A 9,464-nucleotide genomic window follows, 5' to 3' on the forward strand; every position below is an offset into this window, starting at 1 on the left:
GAGATAGAAATGGAGAGGTCTAGGAAGGGGAGGGAGGAGTCTGAGACGGTCCAGGTAAATTTGAGGTCGGGGTGGAAGGTGTTGGTAAAGTGGATGAACTGTTCAACCTCCTCGTGGGAGCACGGGGTAGTGCCAATACAATCATCGATGTAGCGGAGGAAAAGGTGGGAGTTGGTGCCAGTGTAGCTGCGGAAGATGGACTGTTCCACATATCCGACGAAGAGGCAGGCATAGCTGGGGCCCATGCGGGTTCCCATGGCTACTCCTTTGGTTTGGAGGAAGTGGGAGGATTGGAAGGAGAAGTTGTTAAGAGTGAGGACCAGTTCAGTCAGTTGAAGAAGGGTGTCAGTGGAAGGGTACTGGTTGGGTCAGCGGGACAGGAAGAAGCGAAGGGCTTTGAGTCCTTCGTGATGGGGAATGGAGGTGTACAGGGACTGGATGTCCATCGTGATGATAAGGCGTTGGGGGCCGGGGAAGCGAAAATCATGGAGGGGGTGGAGGGCGTGGGTGGTGTCCCGAATGTAGGTGGGGAGTTCTTTCCAAGCGGGCTGAGATAAAAGGTCTACAAGGCACAAGTCAGGAGTGTGATGGAATATTCCCCACTTACCTGGATGAGTGTAGTCCCAACAACACTCAAGAAGCTTGACACCATCCAGGTCAAAGCAGTTCCCGCTGATTAGCACCATATCCACAAGCATCCACTCTCTCCACATTCAACATAAAGTAGCAGCAGTGTGTACTATCTACAAGTTGTACTGCAGAAATTCACAAAACATATCTTCTTAACCCACAGACATGCCTTCTAAACCCACCACCATTTCCACCCAGAAGGACATAGATACATAGGAACACCACCCCCTTCAAGTTCACCTCCAAGCCACTCACCATTCAGACTTTGAAATATCGCTGGTCTTTCACTATCACTGGGTCAAAATCCTGGAATTCCCTCCTTAATGGCATTGTGGGTCAACCCACAGCAGGTGGACTGCAGCAGTTCAAGAAGGCAGTTCACCACCACCTTCACAAGGGCAACTAGGGACAGGCAATAAATGCTGGCCCAGCCATTACCACTCACATTCCACAAAAATGAATTTTAAAAAAACTTTGGAAGTTACATTACAATTGTAATGTAGCAAACATGGCAGTCAAAATATTAAAAGCAAGATCTAATGAATAGGAATGTGATAATGACAAGGAATCATCTTTTGAGAGATTAGATGACCAATAAAAGTCATGGCCAGTGCACCAGGGATAAATCGCCTGGTGCTGAGGAATCTTTTCACCTGAGACACCAGACTGGGCCTTGGTTGAACACCGCATCTGAAGGACATCATTTCTGACAATGCTGTACTCCTGCAGTACTGCACTGGAGTGTCAGTCCAAGATTGTCGGCTCCAGTCTCTGGATTAAGGCTTGAAAACTCAATCTGGTGACCCAGGCATGAGAGAGATACAGAACCTTATTGGCAGTGCCTCAGGTAGATAAACCCATAAAGGAAAACCAACAGATATTTGCAACAGAAAGAATCTAAAGGTAAACATGTAAAGGTGCAGTTTCATCAAACATTGGGGAAGAACTGTGAAATTTTGGGCTCCACACTACAGGAAGGTTGTAGGAAGGACAGAGTGCAGTGCAGATTCATGAATCTGCAGCTCAGTGTGAAGAAATATAAATGTAATGAAAAATGTGTAACATTCAAGCTGATTTCATCGAGACTGAGGAAGCTGTAGAGTGATTTGATTACGTTAAAAATTATAATGGAATGCAACAAAGTTAAAATAGAAATAAAGGCAGAAATTGCTGGAGAAACTCAGCAGGTCTGGCAGCATCTGTGGAGAGAGAAACCAAGTTATAGAGTCATAGAGTTGTACAGCACAGAAACAGACCCTTCAGTCCAACTTATCCATGCTGACCTGATATCCTAAATTGATCTCGTCCCATTTAGAGTCATAGAGTTATAGTCATACAGCACGGAAACAGATCCTTCGGACCAACTCATCCATGCTGGCTAGATATCCTCTACTGATCTAGTCCCATTTAGAGTCATAGAATCATACAGCATGGAAACCAACCTTTCAGTCCAACCAGTCCATGCCTAACGTAATTCCAAAGTAAACAATTCTACCGCCTGCTCCTGGCCCATATCCCTCTAAACCTTTCCTATTTGTGTACTTATTCAAATGCCTTTTAAATGTTGTAATTGTACCCACATCCACCACTTCCTCAGGAAGTTCATTCCACATGCAAACCATCCTCTGTATAAAAAAAATTGCCCTTCATGACTTTTATAAATCTCTCTTCTCTCACCTTAAAAATGTGCCACATGGTGTTGAAATCCCCCACCTTAGGGAAAAGACAACTACTATTAACTCTATCTATGCCGCTCATTACTTTACAAACTTCTATCAGGTCACCTCTCAATTTCCTACATTCCAGTGAAAAATATCCCAGCCTATCCCAGTATTTCTTTATAACTCAAACTACCCAGCAACATCTGGGAAATCTCATCTAAACTCTCTCCAGCTTAATCATATCCTTCATATGTGGGTAACTAGAACTGGACACAGTATTCCAGAAGAGGCCTCACCAATGTCCTGTACAATTTCAACATGACCTCCCAACTCCTGTACTCAAAGGACTGAGCAGAGAAGGCAAGCGTGCCAGACACCATTTTAACCATTATCGCTCTAAACCCTTCCTGTTCACATACCCATCCAGATGCCTTTTAAATGTTGTAATTAGATTAGATTTTACATTACAGATTACAGATTAGATTAGATTAGATTAGATTACAGTGTGGAAACAGGCCCTTCGGCCCAACAAGTCCACACCGACCCGCCGAAGCGCAACTCACCCATACCCCTACATTTGCCCCTTACCTAACACTATGGGCAATTTAGTATGGCCAATTCACCTGACCTGCACATCTTTGGACTGTGGGAGGAAACCGGAGCACCCGGAGGAAACCCACGCAGACACGGGGAGAATGTGCAAACTCCACACAGTCAGTCGCCTGAGTCGGGAATTGAACCCGGGTCTCTGGCGCTGCAAGGCAGCAGTGCTAACCACTGTGCCACCATGCCGCCCACTAATTGTACTAGCCTCTACCACTTCCTCTGCAGTTTCTTCCATACACACACCACTCTCTGCGTGAAATGTTGCCCCTAAGATCCTTTTAAATTTTTCCCCTCTCACTTTAAACCCATGCCTTCTAGTTTTGGACTCCCCTACCCTGAGGAACAGATCTTGTCTATTCACCCTATCCATACCCCTCATGATTTTATAAACCTCTATAAGGTCACCCCTCAGCCTCTGATGCTCCAGGGAAAAAGCCCCAGCCTATTCAGCCTCTCCCTATAACTCTAACTCTCCAATCCTGGCAACATCCTTGTACATCTTTTCTAAACACTTGCAAGTTTCACAACATCTTTCCTATAGCAGGGAAACCAGAATTGAACACAGTATTCTAAAAGTGGCCTAACCAATGCCCTGTACAGTTGCAACATGATGCCCAGCTCCTGTACTCAACACACTGACCAATAAAGGCAAGCATAAACATTTTAATTGTACACACATCACCACTTCCTCACTTCACGCCTTCTTCACTATCCTGTTTACCTGCGACTCCACTTTCAAGGAACTCTGCACCTGCAATCCTAGGTCTCTTTGTCCAGCAACACTCCCCTACTAGAAACTGTATACGTCCTGACCTGATTTGCCTTACCAAAAGGCAGCACCTCACATTTATCTAAATTAAGCTCCATCTGCCATTCCTCAGCCCATTGGTCCATTAGATCAAGGTCCTGCTGTACTCTGAGATAACTTTCTTCACTGTCCACTACACCACCAATTTTGGTGTCATCTGCAAACTTACCAACTATAGGTCCTGTAGTCACATCCAAAAGCAGTGGACCCAGAACTGATCCATGCAGCACACCATTGGTGACAAGCCTCCAGTTCAAAAAATAACCCTTTACCATCACCCTCAGGCGACTGACTGTGTGGAGTTTGCACGTTCTCCCCGTGTCTGCATGGGTTTCCTCCGGCTGCTCCGGTTTCCTCCCACAGTCCAAAGATGTGCAGGGTCAGGTGAATTGGCCATACTAAATTGCCCGTAGTGTTAGGTAAATGTAGGGGTATGGGTGGGTTTGCTTCGGCGGGTTGGTGTGGACTTGTTGGGCCGAAGGGCCTGTTTCCACACTGTAATGTAATCTAATGTAATCTCTGTCTCCTACCTTCAAGCCAATTTTGAATCCAATTGGCTAGCTTCACCTAGATTCCATGTGATCAGACCTTGCTAACTAGTCTGCTAAAGTCCATAGACAACATCTACCACTCTACCAGTCTTCTTTGTCACCTCTTCAAAAAACTCAAACCAAGTTTGTAAGATATGATATCCCATGCACAGAACCATGCTGGCTATCCATAATCAGTCTTTGCCTTTCCAAATGCATGTAAATCCTCCCCGTCAGAATCCCCTCCAACTACATATCGACCAATGATGCCAGGCTCACAGGTGTGTTGTTCCCTGGTTTTTCCTTACCATCTTTCTTAAATAATAGCCACACACCAGCCACTCTCCAGCCTCACCCAGGCTGCCGATGATACAAATATCTCAGCAAGGGGCTCAACAATCTCTTCCCTAGCTTCCCACAAAGTTGGGCGATACACCAGACCAGGTCCTAGTGGTTTATCTACCCTTATGTGTTTTAAGACCTCCAGCTCCTCTTTTAGAATATGGACACTTTTCAAGGCATTGATATTTATTTCCCCACGTTCCCTAGCTTCCACTTACATCTTATCAGTAAGATCTTATCCATTAGGAGCAGGAGTAACATATTCTCCTGTCAAGCCTATACCACCATTCAGTAAGACTACAGTTGATCTGATTCTGGGTTCAGTGCACTTTCATGTCTGCTTCCTATAGGCTTTGATTACCTTGTTATCCAAAGATCTGTATAGTGCAGTCTGGACAATATTCAATGATTGGGAGCCTGGTAGCACAGTGAGTGATGTCCCTACCTCAGGGCCAGAATCTCCAGTCCCACTGCAGGACTTGACGGCGTGTCTTGAGTGATCACTTATCCCTACATCCTTCCATATGCTATGGCAGGAGGTAAGAGCTGAAGGGTTTTCTGACAGCCAGAAAGGCATGACAGCCGCTGTATAACAGACTTTCCACGTTACAAGACATTACAAAGACCTTCCCATGTCGTAACGTCACTTTTCATGATGAGGGGCTACCACACACATATACCCCCACCTGCACTGATCTGTCTGGAAGAGAATCCTAAAGACTAATGTTCCTCAGGCATAAGAAATTCCTCCTCATCTCTCTCTTAATTGGAAGACCGAAACTGTGCCACTTAGGTTAGACTGTCAGAAAGGAAACAGCATCCGCTTGTCAATCCCTTTCAGAATCTCATTTGTTACCCTGTAACCATCAGATTCGATTATTTCAGCACAACTATCTTCTTGATGTTGGAGCAAATCTCAACTACTTGCAAACAACCTCTCTGGCATCAATAATTAACTTGTATACATGTACAGTCTCATTCCTTCAGATCATCATTTCCAAAAAAGACACATTTTGTCATAGCCTTTCTTCTTGCATTCAGCAGGACCAATGATTGCTTGGATTATTTTTCCTGCTGCATAGACCCATTGATCAGTATATCCATGGACCCATTGATCAGGAGTATATGCAAAAAATACCAATGTAAAGAGAAAGAAGTATTTATATTGGATGATAGGAGTGTGCTGATTGATTGACAAGTGGTAGAGATGTTGCCATGACCTATATGCAGTTGCATGGAAACTAACAGTTAACTCTGACTAGTCAGGGCATTGTCCTGAGAAATGAACCAGCGTATGGCTGTCACCTGTTTTGTTGAATTGAAACTGGTGCAGTATTATACATGTTCTTTCTGTCTGAATAGAACAAGTATTAATGTATAAAATTTCCATGTGTGCAACTATACCAAACTACGAGACCAATGGACAATCTTAAATTGGTTTTCAGATTAGTTATTCATGTATATGGGATTCGTTAGAAAATGTCATCCAATAACAGAATCAATTCACTGTTGGACACTGTATTGTGAGTTGTGCAAAGGCGGGCTGGTTGGGTATCTTGCTTGTTACCTATGGTACTATTGCATACCTACATAGATCATACCTCCATCATACTGTAACTGAAATTCATTATCAGGTTATTCATTTGTGAGATAAGCAGAACACCTTTTTTTGGCTTGACCACAGCATCGTGTTAGTGGTAAACAGCACTCATGTTGTTACAGCTTGGTAGCAGTGTGAAACATTTAGCTCTCCTTCTTGATCAAACCTTGTCCTGCCAAGATATACTGAAGAAGACCAGGCACTCTTCAGACCCAAGAGCGATGGCCTAAACCCTGACCATCCAACTGATGCTTTCCTCAAGGCAATATCTCTACCAATCCAAGATAACCTTCCAACCAGTCAGTATTCTCCTTTCATATTCATAAAACCAATAGTTTATCCATTTAAAACAGAGATGAGCTGAATTGTTTTCATTCAGAGGGTCATGTCTTTGAAATGGTTTTCCTGAAATAGCAGTGAAGACAGAGATGGAATGGATAATTGGTAAATGAGGCGGTGAAAGATTATTAGGGACAAGGGGAACTGTGGAATTGAGGTTACAATAAAATCAGCCATGATCTTAATGAATGACAGAGCAGGCTTGAGGGGCTGAATGGTCTGTCCCTGCTCTTTGTTTGTATGTTCATATGTAAATATTATTTTCCCTTTACATTGGTATCCTTGCCAAATGTCCTGAAGGTGTTAGATGAAAAGCTTCAATAAAATGCATCTTTTTTCAGTAATACTCAAGTCATAATTATTAGGGTTTTAAAACACAATAAGAATCTTCTTTCACTTTTAATTTGTCCCTTTTTATCTCCTTCTTAAATCTAACTTGTTCCCTCTTGTCATTTTCCACATACAATTTGTTATTGAATTAACAAATTTAACTTGTTCAGACTTTCTTTCCCTCATTAATGGTTCTTTCATCTGATTGGCCACAGTTACAATTTCCTTGTCCTGCTCACAGTGCTCTCTGATTGTCTGTCGAAAGCTACAATGCCTCTTGAAGTAGGTTCTGGTGCAAACACTCATAGAAAGTTTAGGGTAAATGTTAGTGTAATGGAAGGCTGGCCGTGCTCATTCATAACACATCACAGAATCCAGGCTGATGTGCTCCTTTTTCAAGAGAAAAGGGTTTGATATATAGGCTTAGCATTGGGTTGGGTAGGTGAGGACTAATCTTTGAGGGGGAGTTGGTCTTTGGGTCAAAAAGAGCCATGTTCCAATATTAAAAGTTCTCATTTCATGATTATAGCAGATAAGGCAATGAATAGAGGATTAACCTGTGACACAGTTTACCTTGAATGTGAACAGTAACCATTAACACTTTCTGTTTTATCAGGAGATGCAGCGGTGGATGTTATGGAGCTCATTGACAATCGTGGTACTGATGGGAGCCATGTGTTATGGCCAGAGAAGTGAGATTACTACTTTTCAATTTTTGGGGTGTCCTTTTTTTTTACTATGTCCCCATTTAAGAACTCACCTTTTTTATGGCACAGAAATTCTCTGTCAGGAACAATCTCCTGTGGGAATGGATAGGCACAAATATCCAGAAACTCTTGGGTGCTCAACAGGCCTGGTTCCAAAGGCTTGCTGAGCCTTTCAGGGTGGTCAGTGTGTGAAGAGCAGATGGTTTCTGAGTAACTGCAGTCTTGGCAGTGATCAGGAGGGAGGGATGCTTGAGGATAGAGGTGAGAGACTTGGAGAGTGGGATGAGGGGGTGTGACAAAATTGGCAAGGTACAATAATGATTCTCATCATGTCAGATTTTTAAACAAGCTCATTGTTTCACTGGTGATCGCTTGAAGAAATCATAGAATAATCCAATGTCAAATGTGTGATTTAGATATTGATGTCAGAATGTGTGTCTGTTTTGTTGTTCCCATTGCTCACTGCTGACAATTTGATGCTTTTTGTACTTTCTGTTGGTTTCAGGCAATCGCTGCCTTCTCAAACGAAGTCAAACCTGCTCTGATTGCATGAGAGTGGACAAAGACTGCTCCTATTGTGCTGATGAGGTAAATTCTTAACCCTCAGTACACCCCTGTCCCTCAGTCCCTTACCACACACTCCCCCCCCAACCCCCACCCTGCACATGCACATCCGAACAGAAGACCTCTGTATTCAGACCCATAGACAAACCCAAACACAGACCACAGACCTCACAATCCCCCTACCTAGCCGCACCTGAACCTGAACTCCAACACCATTTCGAAACCCACATCCAAACCTGAACTCTGACACCATCTCCAAGCTCACATCCAAACCTGAACTCTAACCCCATCTCCAAGCTCACATCCAAACTAGAACTCTAACCCCATCTCCAAGCTCACATCCAAACCTGAACTCTAACCCCATCTCCAAGCTCACATCCAAACCTGAACTCTAACCCCATCTCCAAGCTCACATCCAAACCAGAAGACAAAGCCTCCTCCAGAACCCACAGACAAACCCAAGCACAGACACCCCTGAAACTAAAAATGGAATGGTACAGTATTCCCAGACTTCACCAATACTTTAGTGGTTGATGGAAAGTATTGAGGGAGGGTGGGGCTGAGGGATAAGGCATCGAGGGTTACCAGAATCGGTCTTTTTATTATTCAAAAGCAAGTTACATTGTGTAACAGAGAGCAAGACTCTGAGCCGAGGCAACTGGAGGACACAGGCTTCTAGCTCAGTGGATCCTGTGGAGGAATCAAATTGTTTACACTCAAACAACATTACGTTCAATTTCTACATCACAAATATATCTTGCATTGTTCCAGAGGGAGGCATGCAGGGGAAGGGGACTTTGAGTGAGAATAGGACAAGAACTGAGAGCACAAATGAAAGGAGAGGTTCTGAGGAGATCTTACAAAGAGAATAAAATTATAGCAAAGCGGGAGGAGAGGACTGGGGATAGAGACCTTTGAATGTCAGACTTGACAGTTGCCTGAACTCAAAGAAATCAAGAATGGAAGAGAAAATGGATCTTGTACTACATGTGGAGCATCAAACTCCATGATTAGGAGGAGGATGAAGAGAGATTCTGAAATTATTCTTTGGTGGGATGTGCATGTTGTTGGCCAGGCCAATAATTATTGCCCATCTTTAGTTTCCCTTAAGAAGGGGATGGGGAGCTGCCTTCTTGAACCACCACAGTCCTTAGGGTGTACAGAATTGTTGATGATACATTTTAGTCAGGAGACAGAGAGTTAGCAAAGGTTTGAGGGTAAATGGTGTGCTGTCAATAATGAGTGCTTCTTGACTTGCAGGGCATTAATTACCCAAGATGCGATCTGCACATCAATCTGCAATCAAAATGCAAAAACATTATGAGGCTTCAGAGCTCAATGAAAATC

General features: G+C 43.6%; 1 long non-coding RNA gene across 1 annotated transcript in view; it reads left to right on the top strand.

Annotated features, from left to right (window-relative positions):
* LOC122561957 overlaps nt 1-9,464 on the top strand; it is a 16,714-nt gene extending 7,250 nt beyond the window's left edge. The window contains exons 2-4 of the long non-coding RNA XR_006315173.1: nt 7,463-7,538; nt 8,059-8,141; nt 9,378-9,464. This is a non-coding gene — a long non-coding RNA (uncharacterized LOC122561957). The remainder of the gene's footprint in view (nt 1-7,462; nt 7,539-8,058; nt 8,142-9,377) is intronic.

Source organism: Chiloscyllium plagiosum, chromosome 24, assembly GCF_004010195.1.
Source record: "Chiloscyllium plagiosum isolate BGI_BamShark_2017 chromosome 24, ASM401019v2, whole genome shotgun sequence".
Taxonomy (NCBI): Eukaryota; Metazoa; Chordata; class Chondrichthyes; order Orectolobiformes; family Hemiscylliidae; genus Chiloscyllium; species Chiloscyllium plagiosum.